Raw genomic sequence first — 19266 nt, 5'->3', positions numbered from 1 at the left:
AATTCACATAATTCACAAACCATAAAATTCACACCTTTAAAATGTACAATCCATTTAGTACATTCACGATGTTGTATGATCATCACCACTAAATCCAGAACTTATAACCACTTCAAAAAGAAATTTCATACCAATTAGCAATCACTCTCCATCCTTCCTTATCCTAAAGCCCAGGAATCCACTACTGAATTTACTGTGTCCTTGGATTTGCCCATTCTGGACACTTCATATAGATGGAATCAATATGTGGCCTTTTTTGTTTAGTTACTTTCACTTACCATGAGGTTTGATTGTATCAGTACTTCATTATTTTTATAGATTGTATCAGTACTTCATTATTTTTATAGCTTTTTAATGGTACAGCACATTTTCATTATCCATTAATTATCAGGCACTGGGGTCATTTCCAGGTTTAGACTATTAGGAATAATGTTGCTATGAACTTTCATGTACAAGTTTCATGTGGGCATAGTTTCATTTCTCTTGGGAATATACCAAGGAGTGGAATACCTGGGTCAAATGATAGCTCAATGGGACTGCCAAACTGATTTCTAAAGTGGCTGTGCCACTTTCCAGCAGCAATTAGGATGGTTCCAATTTCTCCACATCATAACACTTGCTATTATTGTCTTCTTTATCATAACCCTCTTAGTGCATGTGAAGTGGTATCCCTTTGAAATTTTAGTATGAAATATACTAATTAATGATGTTGAGTGTCTTTCATGTGATTATTGACTACTTTGGAGAAGTATCTATCCAAGTATTTTCCCCAATTTTTAATTAGGCTTTTGTCTTTTAATTTTTGAGGTGGAGGAGTTCTTTATTCTGTGTATAGTCCCTCAAAAGATATATAATTTGCAAATATTTTCTCCCCGTGGGATGTCTTTATACTCTCTTGATCATATCCTTTGAAGAATAAATAAGTAAATTTTAATGGAGTCCAATTTATCTATTTTTTTCTCTTTTGTTGCTTTTGCTTTTCGTGTTATATTTGCCAAATATTAGGAGTCACAAATATTAATTTATACTTGTTTCCTTTTGAGAGTTTTTTCATTTTAGCTCTTTATGTCTTGGATCCATTTTGAGTAGATTTTTGTTAATGGCATGAGGTAGAAATCCAACCTCATTCTTTTCATGTGGACATCCAATTGTTCTAGCACCGTTTGTTGAAAAGACTATACTTTTGCCCCATGAATCATGTGGTATCTCTTTCTTTCTTTTTCTTTTACTTACCTAATTGCCTTGGTTAGGACCTCCAATGCAATGCTGAAAAAAAAATGATGTGAGTGGACTTCCTTGTTTTCCTGATCTTCCTGGACACTTCAGTTTTTTACACTTAAGTGTGATGTTAGCTATGGGGTTTTTGGTGGATTATCTTGATCAGGTTGAGGAAATTCCCTTCTATTCAGGCTTGTTCGAAGTGTGTTGAATCATGAAAGGATTTTTGGATTTTGTGAAATGTTTTTTCTGCATCTATTATTAAATCAAATGGGTTTTGCCCCTTCGTTCTATTAATGTTACGTATTACACTGATTGATTTTTTAATGTTAGGCAAACCTGGTATAGCTGTGAGATAAATCCCACTTGATCCTGTCATATAATCCTCTTTATATGTTTTTGGATTTAGTTTGTTGGTATTTTGTTAAGATTTTCATTTTGATATTAATAATGTATAGTTTTTTTCTTTTTCATTTAAAGTATTGTCTAATTTCCTTTGTCATTTCTTCTTTGACTCACTGGTTATTCAGGTTATTTAGGAAGGTAGTGTTTAATTTCTACACATTTGGGAATTTCCCAAATATCCTTCTGTTGCTTATTTTTATCATTCCCTTGTTGCCAAGGAACATCATACTTTGTATGATTTCAACTCTTTCAAATGTATTGAGATTAGTTTTATGGCCTAATATATGGTCTATTTTGGAAAATGTTCTCAATACACTTAAGAATACATATTGTGTAGTTACTGACTGAAGGACTCTATAGACGTATGTTAGGTCTAGTTCATTTAGTTTGGGTAAGTCTTTTGTTTCCTCAGTCATCCTCTATTCAGGTGTTTTAGCCATTATATAACATAGAGCATTGATGTTTTCAACTATTAATGTTGAATTGGTTAATTATCCTTTAAGTCTATCAATTTTTGCTTCATGTATTTGGGACTATATTACTGGGTTTCTATCTGTTTATAATTATTATATCATCTTGGTGAAATTAACCTTTTATTATTATAAAATATCCTTCTGTGTGTCTAGCTTTTTCATAAAATCTGTTTTGTCTAATATTAGTAGATCCACTCCAGATTGTGGGGTTACTTTTTTATGGTATATCTTTTTCTATTCTTTTGTTTTCAACAGATTGTGTCTTTGAATATAAAGTGTATCTTTTTAGACAGCATTTAGTTCAATTATTTTTCCAGTTTTACTGAGAAAAAACTGACATACATCACTGTGTAAGTTTAACATATACAGCATGATACTTTGATTACCATATATTATAAAATGATTACTACAAAGGGTTTATTTAACAACCATCATCATAAATTTTTTTAAAAAGAAAAAAAGGAAGCAACCCAGGTGTCCATCAACAGATGAATATATATACATCCCATCCTGTGTGTGTGTGTGTGTGTGTGTGTGTGTGTGTGTATGGAATGTGTGATATATATATATATATATACACACAATGGAATATTATTCAGCCATTTAAAAAATGAAATCTTTCCATTTACAATGATGTGGACGGAGCTAGAGTATAATGATAAGCAAAATAATTCAGAGAACAACAAATACCGTATGATTTCACTCATATGGGGAATTTAAGAATCAAAACAAATGAGCAAAAGAAAAAAGACAAGGATACAAACCAAGAAACAGACTCTTAACTATAGAGAATAAACTGATGGTTACCAGAGGTGGGTAGATAAGGGGGTGGATGATATAGGTGATGGGTATTAAGGAGTACACTTGTGATGAGCACTAGCTGATGTATGGTGTAGCTGAATCACTATGTTGCACACCTGAAACTAATAGTGTATGTTAACTATACTGGAATTAAAATAAAATTTTATAAAATACAAAAAAAAATTTATTCTTATGATAAGAACTCAGAATTTACACTCTTAACAACTTTCTTATGTAACCTCCAGCAGTGTTGACTGCAGTCATCATGTAGTACATTACATATCAGTACTTATTTACCTTGTAATTGCAAGTTGGTATCTTCTTTTTAATGTTTATTTATTTTAGAGAGAGACAGAGCATGAGCATGGGAGGGGTAGAGACAGAGGGAGACACAGAATCTGAAGCAGGTTCCGGGCTCTGAGCTGTCAGCACAGAGCCCAACGTGGGGCTCGAACTCACAAGCTGTAAGATCATGACCTGAGCTGAAGTCAGCTGCCCAACTGACTGAGCCACCCAGGGGCCCCAACAAGTTGGTATCTTTTGACCACCTGCATCCAATTCCCCCACCCCTCAACCCCCTGTCTCTGGTAACCACAAACCTGACTTCTGCTATAATATTTGTGTGGGTTTTGTTTGTTTGTTTGTTTGTTTGTTTGTTTGTTTGTTTGTTTTGGGGTTTTGGGGGGGCTTTTTAGATTCCACATGTAAGTGAGATTATACAGGAGTTGTCTTTCTCTGACTTATTTCACTTAGCTTAATACCATCAAATTCCATCATGTTGTTACAAAGAGAATTTCCATATTTTTATGGCTGATTAATATTTCATTGTACATACATAGCACAGCTTCTTTATCCACTAATCCACTGATGGGCACTCAGTTGTTTCCATGTCTTGGTATTATAAATAATGGTGCTATGAACATGAAAGTGTAGCTATCTTTTCAGATAGTGTTTTTGTTTCCATTGGATATGTTCCCAGAAGTCAAATTGTTGTATTATATGGTGGTCCTATTTTTAATTTTTTGAGGAATCTCCATACTGTTTTCCATAGTTGCTGCACCAATTGACAATCCCACCAACAGTACACAAGGGTTCCCTTTTCTCCACATCCATGCCAGCATCTCTTATCTTTTGATGATGGCCATTCTTACAGTTGTGAAATGATCTATCTGTTGGTTTTAATTTTTACTTCCCTAATGACTAGTGATGTTGAGTATCTTCTCATGTACCAATTAGCATTCATTAACCTCTTTGGAAAAATGTCTATTCAGGTCCTTTGCCCATTCTTAACTGGATTGTTTGTTTGTTTCTGCTATTGAGTTATAGGAGTTCTTTATATATTTTGGATATTAACCCCTTATCCAACATATGGTGTGAAAATATTTTTTCCCATTCCATAGGTTGTCCGTTCACTTTGTGGATGGTTTTCTCTGCAGTGAAGAAAGCTTTTTAGTTTGATGTAGCTCACTTATATTTTATTTGGTTGCTTGCACTTCAGGTGTGATTTCCAAATAAAAATCATTACAAGAACCCATGCCAAGGAGCTTTATTTCTATGTTTTCCAAGGGTTTTCCAATTTTGTTTATCTTTGTAAATAACCTGTTTTTAGTTTAGTTAATCTTTTCTGTAGATTTTCTGTTCTCTATTTCATTTACTTCTTCTCTAATCTTTATTTTTTCCTTCCTTCTGCTAACTTTGGGCTCAATTTTTATTTTTCTTATTTCTCCAGATATAGAATTAGGTTGTTTATTTGAGATCTTTCTTGATTCTCTTTCTTTCCTTTTCTTTCTTTCTTGATTTTTAATGTAAGTGTTTATTGCTATGAAATTTCCTCTTACAACAGTACACTGTTGCTGCATCACATAAGTTCTGGTAAGTTGTGCTTCCATTTTTATGTGTTTCAAGAAACTTTTATTTCCCTTTTAACTTCTTCTTTGATCCACTGATTATTCAAGAGACTGTTGTTTAATTTCCATGTGTTCGTGAATTCTCCAGTTTTCCTCTTGCTCTTCATTTCTAGTGTTATGTTGTTGTGGTCAGAGAAGATAGTATAACTTCAGACTTCTTGAATTTGCTAAGATTTTCTTTGTGGCTGAACATATGGTCTATATCCTAAAAAATGTTCCATGTGTATTTGAGAAGAATATGTGTTCTACTGTTGTTGGATAGAATGTTCTGTATATGTCTGTTAGGCCCAGTTGGGCTATAGTGTTGTTTAAACCCACCATTTCTTTATATTCATTCTCTGTCTGGAGCATGTATTCACTGATGAGAGTAGGGTATTTAAATTCCTAACTACTATTGTATTGGTGCTTACCTCTCCTTTTATCTCTGTTAGTTTTTGTTTTATACATTAGATACTTCACTGCTGAGTATATTTACAATTGCCTGTGAGGTGAGTCCAGAATAGAAGCTCCCACAAAGCAACCCACAATGCTAGGGGTGCTAGTTGTTCCCCTAGGCTCTCTTTTCTCACTGAGGAAAAAGGAATTCCTTCTGCAAGGTTCTGCACTGACCTGAGGGAAGGACCATGTGGTTAGGATGTAGCTGTTCCTCTTACCTTTCTAATGCAGTCCATCTTGGTCTCTGTGGTACAGGGGAATGTTTCAGCCTCATTCACACATTCTAGGAGTCTCTCAGTGGTGTCTTGTTTGTGAACAGTTGTCAGTTGTTTTTCTTGTGAGGCAGACTGAGGCAGGAATGACCAAGGCTACCATCTTAGTGATGGCACTCCTGGATAATTTGTTTTTTAACTCATTCAGCCAATCTCTGCCTTCTGATTGGAGTGTATAATCCATTTACAATTAATGTTATTACTGATAAAGTAGAATTTGCCCTGCCATTTTTCTATTTATTTTCTGTATATCTTATAGTCTTTCTTGTTCCTCTGTTACTTCATTTTTGCTTTCTTTTTCTGTTAAACAGACATTTTCTGGTGTATTATTTTAATTATTTTTCCATTTCTTTTATTATTTTTTATTACTTTCTTAATGGTTACCTTACAGATTACAATTAACATTTAGTTGATAACATTGTAGCTCAGATTAATGCCAACTTAATTTCAATAGTATACAAAAACTTTGCTTCTGTATACCTGCATTTCTTCTCCTCTTATGTTGTCATTGTCATATAAATCACATCTTTATGAACTGTGTGTCCATCAAAACAATTTATAAGTATTGCGTTATGCAGTTGTCTTTAAATCAAATGAGAGAAAAAGGAGTTACAAACCAAGCATGCATTTATGTTGTCCTTATTATTATTCCTTCCTACAGATTTAGGTTACTTTGTAGCATCATTTCGTTTCAGCCTAAAGGACTTTGTTTATTATTTCTTACAGGGCAGGTCTTCCAACAATAAATTGTCTCAGTTTCTGCTTACTAACAGTGTCTTCACTTCTCCATTTTTGAAAGATAGTTTCACTGGATATAGAATTCTCAACTGACAGTCTTTTACTTTCAACATGTTGAATATGCCATATGAGTTCCAGGCTTTTGATCAGAAATCAGCTCTTCTTATGGAGGATCCTTGTAAATAACAATTTTCTTCTTTCTTCCTGCTTTCAAGATTGTCTCTGCTTTTGGTTGACTGTTTGCTTATAATGTGTTTATGTATTATCTCTTAGCGTTTACCCTACTTGGAATCATTGAATTTATCTGATGTGGAAACTAATGTTTTGCATCAAACTTCAGCCATTATTTCTCCAAATATGCCTTCACTTTCTTTCCTCTCTTTCTAGAACTCTCATTAAGAGCGTGTTAAGTTGCTTTATAGTCTCCCACAAGTCTCTTAGGCTCTATTTTTAAAATTCTTTTATCTGTTTTTCATTCTGAATCATCTCAATTAACCCATATTTAAGGTCGTTGCTTCTTTCTTCTTACTGATCAAATCTGATGTTGAATCCCTCTGGTGAATTTTTAATTTCAGTTATTATACTATTCAACTTCAAATTTCTCTTTGGTTCTTTGTTTTAACATTTTTTAATGTTTTATTCATTATTGAGAGACAGAAACAGAGCATGAGCATGGGAGGGGCAGAGAGATGGAGAGACACAGAAACCAAAGCAGGCTTCAGGCTCTGAGCTGTCAGCACAGAGCCCGATGTGGGGCTTGAACTCACATTCCATAATATCATGACCTGAGCTGAAGTTGGATGCTCAATCGACTGAGCCACCCAGGTGCCCCTGGTTCGTTTTAAATAATTAATATTCCTTTACAGATACTCTCTATTTGGTGAAACATTGTCTTTATCAGCTTGGGCTGCTATAACAAAATACCACAGACTGAGTGATTTCAACAACAGAAATTTATGTTCTCTTAGTTCTAGAGACTGGAACTCAGAAATCAGGGTAACTGGATGGTCAGATTCTGTTTGGGTATCTCTTCCTGTATTGTAGAGGCTGCCTTCTCACTGTATCCTCTGAGTTGGACATAAAGGGAGAGCAAAGTCTCTGCTTTCTCTTCTTAGGACCTCACCCTTGTAACATCATCTGATCTTAATTACCTCCCAAAGACCCTATCTCCAGATATGATCACATGAGGGATTAGGGCTTCAATATAAGGGACTTAATACAAAGGATCTGAAACTGACTGACATTCTGAATAAAAATCCCTAGTACATTTTCAGCCCACCTCTTTTTGTCCTATGCTGCTGAAGGTTCAAAATCCTACCCTATCTCTGATCTGTTTTTTATCTATGACTTTTAAATTGTAAAAATATGGTTCTAAAACATTCCAAATGAAAGTTCCAAACATAGGAAATAATTTCAAAAACATTTACTGAATTCAACAGAAGCCAGTGAAGCTGCTGATGAAGCATTTCCACAGATCTCCGTGGTCTCCTCTATAATCTTTTCCTCTGCCCTACTGACCTAGCTTCTTCCCACTCATTTTCTACTTCCTTCTGCATCTTTTAAATTAACCAAGGTTCTTCCTTTCCAACAGAAAACACCTTGTAATATTCTCATTGTAAAGTGTTAAGTGATGGATGATACAGTAAAAAGGAACACTGAGACTTAGTTTCCAAGATTGCTTTTATATCCAAACTTAGTTCATAATTAGAAAAATTTCTTCTTCCCTCTCAAGTACCACATGAAAATATTGATCTCTACAGTTTTATTTTTAGTGTTGCATGAATCCACAACATAAGTTTCATAAGTTGCATAATAGTGTTATTATTAAGTCATCACCCCTAGGCACTATATATTTTTTAAAAGTATATGCATTTAAAAGAGAATAAAGAACGATGGCAATGTTATATCTTAAGGCGGGACTCACTAGTGGTAAGATTTCAGGTACTATATACTTATTGTATAAACACTTATTTAGGGTCCATGCTAAACACCCTCCCTATGTGTTAGTAATACAGAGATAAGTGACCACTGCCCTATGAAAGCACATAGTCACACAAATTAATTTTTGGAGAAGACTTCGTTCAACCAGAGTTGGTAAATGAAATCTTACCTCCCTTGCCAATTTCACTCTATTAGTAATTCCCACCTTAATAATCATTTTGGCTCCTCAGGATAGACTGCTGAGAGTGGATAAAACATATGTGTTATGTATATAGGTGATACAATTGTACAAGGGCCACAGATTTCCTTTCCCTACTCTGAGATTACCTCATGCAGTGACTCCTTTTTGCTTTAGTTTTCCATCTCTTCATGTTAGTTTTCCTTCTTGTTCACTATGTTTTACCTCCCTGAATCTTACCTCTCAACTATATTAAGGGGATAATGATAGCACTTACTTTATGGGGCTATGGGAAGACTAAGTTAGAAGATGTATGTAAAAAAAAAAAGATGTATGTAAAACAATAAGCAGAGTCTGATACACAACAGAAAACCACTATCTTCTAAATCATTGGTTCTCCATTGGTTTAGAGCAAGAGGTAGAGTAGAGCTATTTTCCCCTAAGGGGACATATGGCAATATATGGAGTTATTTTTGTTGTAACTTGGGGAGGTACATTACTGGCATCTACAGGGTATAACCCAAAGATGCTGCTAAATGGCCTACAATGCACCAGCCTCCCACAAAAAAAGAATTATCCAGCCTAAAATGTTAATAGTATCAAAGCTGATAAACCTTGCTCTAACTTAGTGCTAGAAAAAAATGTTAAAACAAGTTATGACTATAATATATTAATTTTTGTTAACTCTCAAACTAAATATTTGCCTACTTTTCTTAAAATCATAACACAATAAACTCAAGAAAAGTTACTGTATGCTTAAGAGCAAGTACCAGGCAACACAGAAAGTAAAGCCTAGCTTCTCTCCTTCCCTACGTCCTTCTCTCCATCTCCTCCTATCTCTATTTTTCCGTCTGTTTCTCCCTCGTTCCCCTCTCTCTCCTTTTACCCACAGTTCTGCAAAGATGGCTTCCAGGTGCAAGCAAAGATTTGCAAAGAGCATCAAGGCACATCATTTGCATTTCAAGTTCACCATGAAAATTTATGTTCCTGCAACAAGCAGGAAGCCCAGGAAGCTGATTTTCTCTGGTGACATATGTACTCCATAAGGCAGAAATTGTTGTTGTCAGAATAACTGAGCTAAAATATCAGGATATTTGCCTAAACTCAGAGAGCTTGTCATATAAATTGCCACTGAGCAGGGACTGCATATGGGATGAGAACCTGCTTTTTGGAGAGGTGATTTGTCAGCCAGGTAGCAGAACTGGCACAGTAAATAACACTAAAATGAAATGAGCTACATTCTCAGAAATGGTGTACTTTATGTTGCAATGCGCAGTTAGGGAAATAGAGATAAGTAATAGCTACCTACTACATGCTCACATTTCTACCTAATCATGGCCTCCTCAGTCCCAGGTACTATGTACCAGTGTGGAGACTGACCATGGGTCTGACATCTTTGATGGGGAGGAATATGTGCATATAGCTAATAACATGGGAGAGGAAATAAAAATATGGGTCTTGGGAAAAAAACAACAACATAGTGACATGAGTAGATACAGGCTGTAGGTTAATCAAAACTAGCTGGGATTAAGGAAGACTTTGAGAAAGTACATTTGAACTCAGTTTTACAATATGTGTAGGATCTGGATAAGGACTTCTTGAACGCCAGGACTTCAAATCCATGAACTTGAATGGAAAACAAAATCACATCTTGATATTCACCAATCTCTGACATTTAACATTCCTTCATTTACTAAAGTAAACCACACACATAATAGTTTTGGTAGGACCTGTGATTCGGTCACCAGTAGAAATCATAGGTACCCTCATGGCATGTTACTACATTACAGATAATTGAAATATTATTTATGTTCATCGCTCCCTTGAAATTACAGTAATTATTAGACCAACTGTTACATCTTATTTATGAGTCCATTAGAAAAGCACATACATTACCCTAACAAATTAAGTTTTTAAATGTGTGTTCATTATTTTTAAATATAATTGGCTTTCTGTGTAAATTTATAGATTTTATATTATGCATTTTAGAATGCTGTTCTGACAAGAAGTGAACAGATTTTACCAGATGCCAAATGGACCCATGGCACAAAGGAAACTAAGAACCTGTAACAGAAAATGGAAACTGGAGAGGTGCCTGGGTGGCTCAGTGGGTTAAGCAGCTGACTCTGGGTTTCAGCTCAGGTCATCATCTCACACTTCATGAGTACAAGCCCTGCATCAGGCTCTGCAGCTGGCAGCATGGAGCCTGCTTGGGATATTCTCTCTCTCTCTCTCTCTCTCTCTCTCTCTCTCTCTCTCTCTCCCCCCTCCCCTACTCATGTTGTCTCTGTCTCTCTCAAAATAAGTAAATAAACTTAAAAAATAAAAGAAAATGGAGAATGGAGTAGACACATTTGTCACATAACAGTATAGACAAATATACAAAAGGATGACTCCATGATTTTGAGAAATGACTTCATGATTTAAAAATAACAAGAATTAGACCTGACATTTTTATAGTTCTTTAATGTGGTTCAAACACTGATATTAGTCAATTTAGCACTCTAAAAATTTTATGAGGTCATTATGATTATTGCCCCCATTTTACAGATAAGGAAACACACAAAGACAGGTTGAGTGATTTGACCATAGTAACACAGCTGTTAAGAGTTAGAGGTTACCAAGCTGACAACAACTATGTTATACTGCTACACAATAATAATGGCATTCCTAAAAATAGCAATGATCATGTGCTAAGTGCTGCATAGGCATCAGGCATTGTGATAGTGCATTACAAACTTCATGTAGTTTAATTCTTATGACCATTCTGGAAGGCAGTTATTATCCCTACAGTACAGAAAGTGAGGCTTAGAAAAACTATGAGATTTTCCCAAGTCAGACAATAAGTGGCTAAAGGAGAATCTGAACTCAGGTTAATATGATATCAAGCCTGGCCTCTTAATGTCTTCAGCCAGGCCAAGAAGTTTTATTTTAGTCTGTGGCAACAGGGAAACACTAATGGCTTTTGATGGGAAACCTACATTATATGATCTGTATTTTTTTCTAATATATGAAGTTCATTGTCAAATTGGTTTCCATACAACACCCAGTGCTCATCCCAAAAGATGCCCTCTTCAATAACCATCACCTACCCTCCCCTCCCTCCCACTCCCCAATATGATCTGTATTTTAAACAGATTGACATGGCAATAATATAGAAGATAGTTGGAGCAAAAAGCTGGAAGCAATGAGATCAGTTAAGCAGCCATTGGAGAACGTGTCCAAGGAGAAGTTAAGATAAAAGTAAGCAGAGATAGGAAAGGCATTTGAGGGAAATAATGCTATCTCGTACAAATCAGACATCACAGGGGGCAGCGTAACAAGTGGAGAGGTCAATGACACCACCCAGGTGTCTAGCTGGTGATTATGGGACCACTAAATGGAACAAGGAACAAAGGAGGACAAAAAAAACCATGAGCTCTTCCTTGCACATAATGAATCTGAGGTACCCATGAAATACCTTGGTGGGTGTATTCAACGGAAAGTTGGAAGTTTGGGTGTGGTCCTCTATAACTGAGATGTAGTTTGTGTCCTGCAGATGTTCCTACATTCCAGGACTAGATCAAAGTAGTGGAGCCAATGGAAGAGCTGAGAAATGGACAGAAAGGCTTAGGATGCAGACATCAAGAGAGGAAATTGCTCTTAATAATAGAGGGAATTAGTGGAGACAAGAGAAAAAGAAAGAGTAATAAAACAATGAAATATATCCTCAAAAAAGAATTTGAATTCCTTTATTTTTTATTTTTGAGAGAGAGAGAGAGAGAGAGAGAGAGAGAGAGAGAGAGAGAGACAGAGTGTGAGCAGGGGAGGGACAGAGAGAGAGGGAGACATAGAATCCGAAGCAGGCTCCAGACTCTGAGCTGTCAGCACAGAGCCCAACGCAGGGCTTGAACTCAGGAACCGTGAGATCATGACCAGAGCTGAAGTTAGACACTTAACCGACTCAGCCACACAAGCGCCCCTTGAATTCCTTTTTTGAGGCTCTTTAAAGCAGGTAGGAATAGTCATCTTAGACATATTTAAGTCCTTATTTGCATAGAGGCAGAGAGATGGAAAAAATGACACTATTAGGTCCTGCCTGATCCAGTCACAGATTGGGAGTTCTAAGATAAATGATGAAAACAACATTTGGGCTCCTGCATAAGGAGAGAGGTTAAGACGGGGAGCAGGTGAGTAAGAAACTATCTTTTCAGTCGGAAAACTGGAATGAGGGAGGTGTGTGTGTCCATGTGTGTGTATGTTGGGGGCTGGCCTTAAATTGTTTACATTTATATGCCACGGTTACAACATTGAAAAACTCTAGAATCAGCTTACATAGAAATTTAAACCATGAAAATAGAAAAAGAGCCTGAATATGAATGTGGTAATTTCTATAAAAAGCCATGATTCTTTGGTGGGGGAGGGGGGATATAGAGTGGTGGATAATAAACTACTCAAGCAGGTGAATCATTTTAAATACCTGGGAAATCTCAATAGCCCAGGGGAGGAAAGAATCCTGAAGCTAAGAGATTAAAATTTATTACAATAAAGAAGAACATTAAAGGAGATTTATAATATCATCACAAAGCCGATTATTAATTTTGGCAGGGCAACTTGGATATGGAAAGGAGAAGATAAAAAGACAATATGGTAGAAGCTGTTGAAATGAAATTTCCTGTCTTACTTGAGGCTTGGATAAGATTTAAAGAGTGAAAATACACAGGATGCAGAATATTGGTAGTCAGTGGTAATTGGTGACCAGAATTTACTTTTACAAAAACAGAAAAGATCAACTGGAAAACACATTGAGACTTTGAAATACCAGGTAGTCTGAACCAAACAAGACACCCCAGATAATGCCTGCCCATTCAAATATAGATCCCATCGATACCAAGAATAAGAACCAGTCTTCTGTGTCTGACTCGATTAGAAGTCTTCTGATTTGCCCACTAACAGAAAATCAAACCCTCCTTGAGGAAAAGAGAAAAGTCTTGACTTCTGAACCAGGAAGTACTAGGGCTAGCATTACATTTCAAGTCAGCTTGAGGCAGAGGCTCAAATGCTTTCCTAAGAACTCTGTTCTCTTTGTCTCTCAGATCAGCTCTGCTCTTCTCTTCCTGTGATTTCTTTCTCACTCAGTCTCTCCTCCTGATCTCAAGGTAGCTGCCAAGCTCTAGACCTTACCTCCTCACAGTTTTCCAACCAGTGGGAGAAGCACTGTTCTCCCTACAATGGTCAAGCATGAATCTCAGATATGATGCTCACTGACCAAATGGGAGCCTTCTACCCATCCCCAGCCAATCACCATGCTCAAAGGAATGTGATACGATAATTGGCTTAAACCAATCTGAGCCCAGCCCTGGAGTGTGGGGGACAGGTGAAGATTAAATCATAGGAGTTAAAAATGAGGGGCAGTTCCCCAACAAAAAGTAGGGGATGTCTTTCACAAATGGGGACAAGGAATGCAAAATATAATAAACATTCACTGTAGTTAACAAGCTTCAGTTCTGAGAGTCCCACCCTGTGTATAATTTAAGCTTCTTATGCTAAAATTTTAATCCATTCCATAGATCAAGGGTGGTGTCAAGTACATATCAATAAGCAAAAATCCTCATTGTTGCAATGGAGAAGAGTCTTTTGATATTTCATATGGGTGGTCTGCCTAATTGGAGTAATTCTAGTTATTGTAATTGAGTTATTTTCATATTTGTGCAAACAAGGTAAGGAAGATGATAATGGAATATATATTTAGCAAGGTAAAATCACCTATCCACACAGTCATCAAATATCATATTGTTTATCATGTAAAGAGCTTTTGATTCTTTTTTTTTTTAAATCTTTTAACATTTATTTTTAAGAGACAGAGAGAGAGAGAGACAGAGCACAAGTGGGGGAGGGGCAGAGAGAGAGAGGGAGACACAGAATCTAAAGCAGGCTCCAGGCTCCGAGCTCCGAGCTGTCAGCACAGAGCCCAACGTGGGGTTCAAACCCACAAACCATGAGAGCATGACCTGAGCCGAAGTCGGCCACTTAACCAACTGAGCCACCCAGGTACCCCTCAATCGTTTTGTTTTGTTTTTTTTTTTTTTTTTTAGTTCCTCTGGTGATCACCTGTGCCTCCGTGCTGTAAGATGTCCACCATTCACTGGCTCCAGTTTCACTAAGAAAGGTCTGAACATATTAATTACAACCTCTTAGACTTCCATGCAATTCATGCTGTTGAGAACATCAAATCTCTTGGAAAATAACAAAGGAGGGTGGGGGTTAAGCATTACAGATTTTGGCACAGCACACAACAAAGCAGCACACAGTCACTTTTTTTTTTTTAAGAGAATGTGATTTTTAAAGAGAATGTGATTTTTAAAGAGAATGTGATTATCATGCAGAAGAAAGAAGTCAAAAGGCACTGGATCTCCTGCTCCATAGGTGGGGGTATTTGAACACATTAACACATTAAACTTTTTTAACATCTGGGAGAAGAGTTACACTCTCTATGTTATAGTTTCACAGTGTATAATTACAAATGCCAATCCAGCCACAGCAACGGCTGCCTTGAATATATTAAAGGAAAAACCATGCATCTCTGGGGGGAGACAAAGAAGAGAAGAAAATTGCATTGTGTCATCATCCACCAGGCAGGGGTATTTCTCTGCACTGGGAGTGCAGAAGAAGAAAATATACATATAGGGAAAGGTCCCTATGCATGAAGGCAAGTACCAGAAGTGGCATTCTGTTCTGTCTGCTCAATCTCACCTCTTTCTTCCCACACTCCCTCTTCTCACTTGCCTAAGAGAGCCTCAACACAAAACAGCTCAAATAGAGGACTCATTAGAAAAATACACTTCTTCATAGAAACCAAGCTCTGATTTCTTAGAATCTTACTTACAATATGATTTTTAAAAAACAAAAACAAAAACAAAAAAAAGCTCTTTCTGGCTGCCTTCACATCATGTTGTCAGCTTTCAAATAAAAAGTGAATTACAATTCCTTTGTGTCACCAAAAGCAAAGCAGATAGAAAATCTTCTAGGAGGATGTATTCAAGAAACTCAGCAAATCATGTATTACAAATAGACAAGCAAGATGCCCCAGAAATACACAATCCAGTTCTTTTTCGATGTCTACAAGCATGAGGGGGATGTTCAGGATCAGTCTTCCATGGGTATGGCAGGTAGCTCTGAAGCACATTCACTCCCTCACTGAATGGACATTGGCTAATGCTTATTATGTGCCAGACACTGTGCAATTTACCTCCATATGTTTTTTCATTCAATCCTCACTTTATCTTCATTTTTAGTGATGAAAAACCTGGGGGCTCAGAGAGGTTAAATAACTTGCCCAAATGCATAAATCCAGACAGTGGTAGAGCCAGGTTTTTGACCAGCATCTGCCTGAATCCAAAGCTCATGTATTTTCAGTACACCATACTGCCCTCTGTGAAAGGCACTTAAAAAAATTTTCCCTGCCTAACATGGGGTTAAAGATTCATGAAGATGATGCTACCTGGACCTCAGGGCCCAAGGTTAAGTCTCACCTGAGATACAGGGACTACTCCAGGGCCTCCAGCCTCCTTGCATTCAGCAATGTCTGCATCTAGGACCTTGGGAAGAAGAGAGGAATCTTCCTTCAGGAAACAACATCAGGACCCAAGAAAAGGTGGCTCCAAAGGGAGCACCAAAGACTCCCCTGGGCTTACCCTCAGGAATGAGGACAGAGAGCCCAAGGTTGAGGAGACATCCATCTAAGAAAGAACATCAAGTACTACAGATCTGGGTCAGTGCTTTGGGAATGCTTGGACATCTATGGGATTTGCCCCTTCCCTTTGCATCTTGTTTATGTTAAATCTTTTTATGATTTCAATGTTTAGAAATCAACTCCCTGAAGCCAGGAAGAAGAAAAAAAAAGCACAGGAGCATATTTGCCTGAGTAGCCAGGGAGGTAGGGCCATACGAATGGCATTCACCTCCACAGCCTGTCCAGGGAAGGGTGCAGTGGCTTAAAACTATGTCCACAAATTGATACTCCACTCCCGAAGAGGTGGAGCCTAATGTCCCTCCCTTTGAGGGTGGGCTAGGCCTAGTGACCCACCTCGAATGGGAAGTAGAATAGAGCAGAAATCACATGTGACTTCAGAGATGAGGTCATAAAAATGGTAGTATGGCTTCCATTTCAGTGGCTCTTTCCTTTGAGTCACTTACTTGGGGGAAGCCAGTTTTCAGGTTGTAAGTAGCCCCATGTAAAGACCCACATGGCAAGGAATTGGGATCTCCTAACAACAGCCACAGGAATGAGGTTGCAAGTGAATCCCCCAGCCTCAATCAAGTTAACACTTTGACTACAACCTCGTGACAGACCCTAAGCCAAAACCACCCATGTAAGTCACTCCCAGATTCCTGATCTCAGAAATTGTGTAGAATGATTCATTTTGTCTTAAAGGGCTACATTTGGGAATAATTTTAACACAGCAAGTAATACATATAAATAACATAAGAGATACCTCAATGTTCAGAGAAGAATAGCATTGAAGAGTAAGGAAGGCTAGATGATTCTTGAGGATTTTCTGATTCTTGAAGCATGGCTCTGAGACCCAATCTGGGAGGAAGGGGGCTTCCTAGGCTCCTTACATGGAAAAAAACTGGAGAAGTTCCCAAAAAGGTTAAAAAGGGGAATATTTTTTTTCTTTTTTCCCCTATGTAAAGAAAACCTGTTTACAGATCTTCCAAGTGGGGCACCTGAATGGCTCAGTCAGTTAAGCATCCAACTCTTGATTTCAGCTCAAGTCATCATCTTATGGTTCCTGAGTTTGGTTCCAGCCCTGCATCAGGCTCTGCACTGACTGGGATTCTCTCTCTCCTTCTCTCTCTCTCTCTCTCTGCCCTTCCTCTGCTCCATGCTCACACGCACATGTTCCCTCTCTCAAAATGAATAAATAAACTTAAAAAGAAAGATCCTTTAACTGAGGACTTTAAGAGACAAAAGAGATGAACATAAGGGAAGGGAAATAAAAATAATATAAAAACAGGGAAGGGGACAAAACAGAAGAGACTCATAAATATGGAGAACAAACTGAGGGTTGCTGGAGGGGTTGTGGGAGGGGGGATGGGCTAAGTGGGTAAGGGGCGTCAAGGGATCTACTCCTGAAATCATTGTTTCACTATATGCTAACTAATTCGGATGTAAATTTTAAAAAATAAAAAATAAAATTAAAAAAATATCCTTTGTGCAACATAGAAATATAGGAAACATATTTAAATTTATGCTATACAAATGTTTGTGTAAAGGAGAGTGATGATATATTATTAGCTGTTAGAAAATCATATTAAGCCATCACAAAATGTGCCACAATTGTATCTTGGTTGTCTCCTCTCTGGAAGATGCTGACTAGATATTTTGGGAAGTGAGAGGTTGTTCTTGCCATCAAAGGGCACGGAGGTTTCTTACAAAGCAGAGATACAAAGAGTCATCATCTATTCAATAAATGCTTCTGTACCAGTTACTATGTGTCAGGTACTACATTTGCCTGTGGACAGATGATATGAAATCAGATGCAGCTCTGCCCTTGGGATCTTGGAGTTTACATGGAAACAGACAAGATAATAAGATACTCTAATACTACACGTGATAAGGAATAAGCATTGGATATTCAAAAAAGCACAGAACAGGGTGGTAACATAAGCATATACAGTAACACCTTGGATTGCAAGTAAGTTGTTCTATGAATGTTCAACAAGATGAGCAAAGATTTGTAATAAGTTTTAACTTGATAAAGAAGCAAGGTCTTGCAATTTGAGTATTATATGACACAAACATCACATGATCACAACTGAGCACAATGGTTCATGATCACAATGGTTCCTCTCTCTCTCCCTCCCTGCCTCTCTATCTCTCGGTCTCTCTGTCTCTCTCTCTGAGATTGTGGGTGATCATCTCCCATGCTCAGCTGCTTTGTCTCAGGCTGCAGTGTTTGGAAGAAATTAGTGATTTTTCAGAACGTTGGAAGGTGCCCACAACTGGCACTAGTGTATCTTTTGGGACTTCAAAGCACCTATGGACAGTCCTTTGCTTTTCCATACAAGAGTAAGCTTAGGAATGCTTTGCTTAATTCTGGGTCATTAGATAGGTTTCCTGTTAAAGTTGCACAAAAAGAAAAAGATTCCACTCAGCCAACAGACAGCAGTGATTCTGTTAGTGAAAGTGAAAGTCGTCCTGTACAATAACCCTCTACCCTCTTTCCTCCTTCACATCAGCCACGAAGGCTTTCAAAGGTAAGTGTAGTTTCATCTGTTCATTTTTTCTTTATATTTTGTATTTTCTTTTGTATTATGTTACAGTATTATAATCACTTGCATATGAATTTTTTGGGGTTGTGGAATGAATTGTCTGAGTTTCCATTATTTCTTACTGGGAAATTCACTTTGATATACAAGTGCTTTGGATTACAAGCATATTTCTGGAATGAAACATGAGGGAACGCTTCTAGATAATTAACAATACCAAAGTTTGAGGTATGAAACAAGAGATGTGGACACTAAGAAGTCTGAAGAAGTGAGACTTCCCAGTGGATTGTGATTATCAGAGGAGAATCGTCTAGAGAGGGAAATACGGGCCCTTAAAAGACAAGTGATGAATCTACCCCCAAAACCAAGAGCACACTGTATACACTCTATGTTAGCCATCTTGACAATAAATCATATGTAAAGGAAAGTGGTAAGGAAAATAGTCAAAAAAGTGAAGGAGACATGTCATAGAGATCACTTTACCAGCGTTAAATCTTTACATGAGAGTATTTAACAGAGGGGAAAGAGCATTTGAGAAAGTCAGTGTCTTAGTTGCTATAATAATGCTGCATGACACACAATCACCTAATCTCAGGGTCTTTATGACAAATTCATCTTTTTTTCTCACTCTTGAATCTTTGGGA

General features: G+C 37.3%; 1 long non-coding RNA gene across 1 annotated transcript in view; it reads right to left on the bottom strand.

The window, feature by feature from the left end:
• Positions 1-19266, bottom strand: part of LOC113594637 (uncharacterized) — a 337503-nt gene that overhangs the window by 22752 nt on the left and 295485 nt on the right. Inside the window, exons 5-6 of the long non-coding RNA XR_008297018.1 lie at positions 16843-16980; positions 15880-15945 (exon numbers count right to left, since the gene is read on the bottom strand). This is a non-coding gene — a long non-coding RNA (uncharacterized LOC113594637). The remainder of the gene's footprint in view (positions 1-15879; positions 15946-16842; positions 16981-19266) is intronic.

Source organism: Acinonyx jubatus, chromosome A2, assembly GCF_027475565.1.
Source record: "Acinonyx jubatus isolate Ajub_Pintada_27869175 chromosome A2, VMU_Ajub_asm_v1.0, whole genome shotgun sequence".
NCBI classification, from domain to species: domain Eukaryota; kingdom Metazoa; phylum Chordata; class Mammalia; order Carnivora; family Felidae; genus Acinonyx; species Acinonyx jubatus.
The sequence above is the reverse complement of the archived record's forward strand: the minus strand, read 5'-3'. Positions and strand labels throughout refer to the sequence as shown.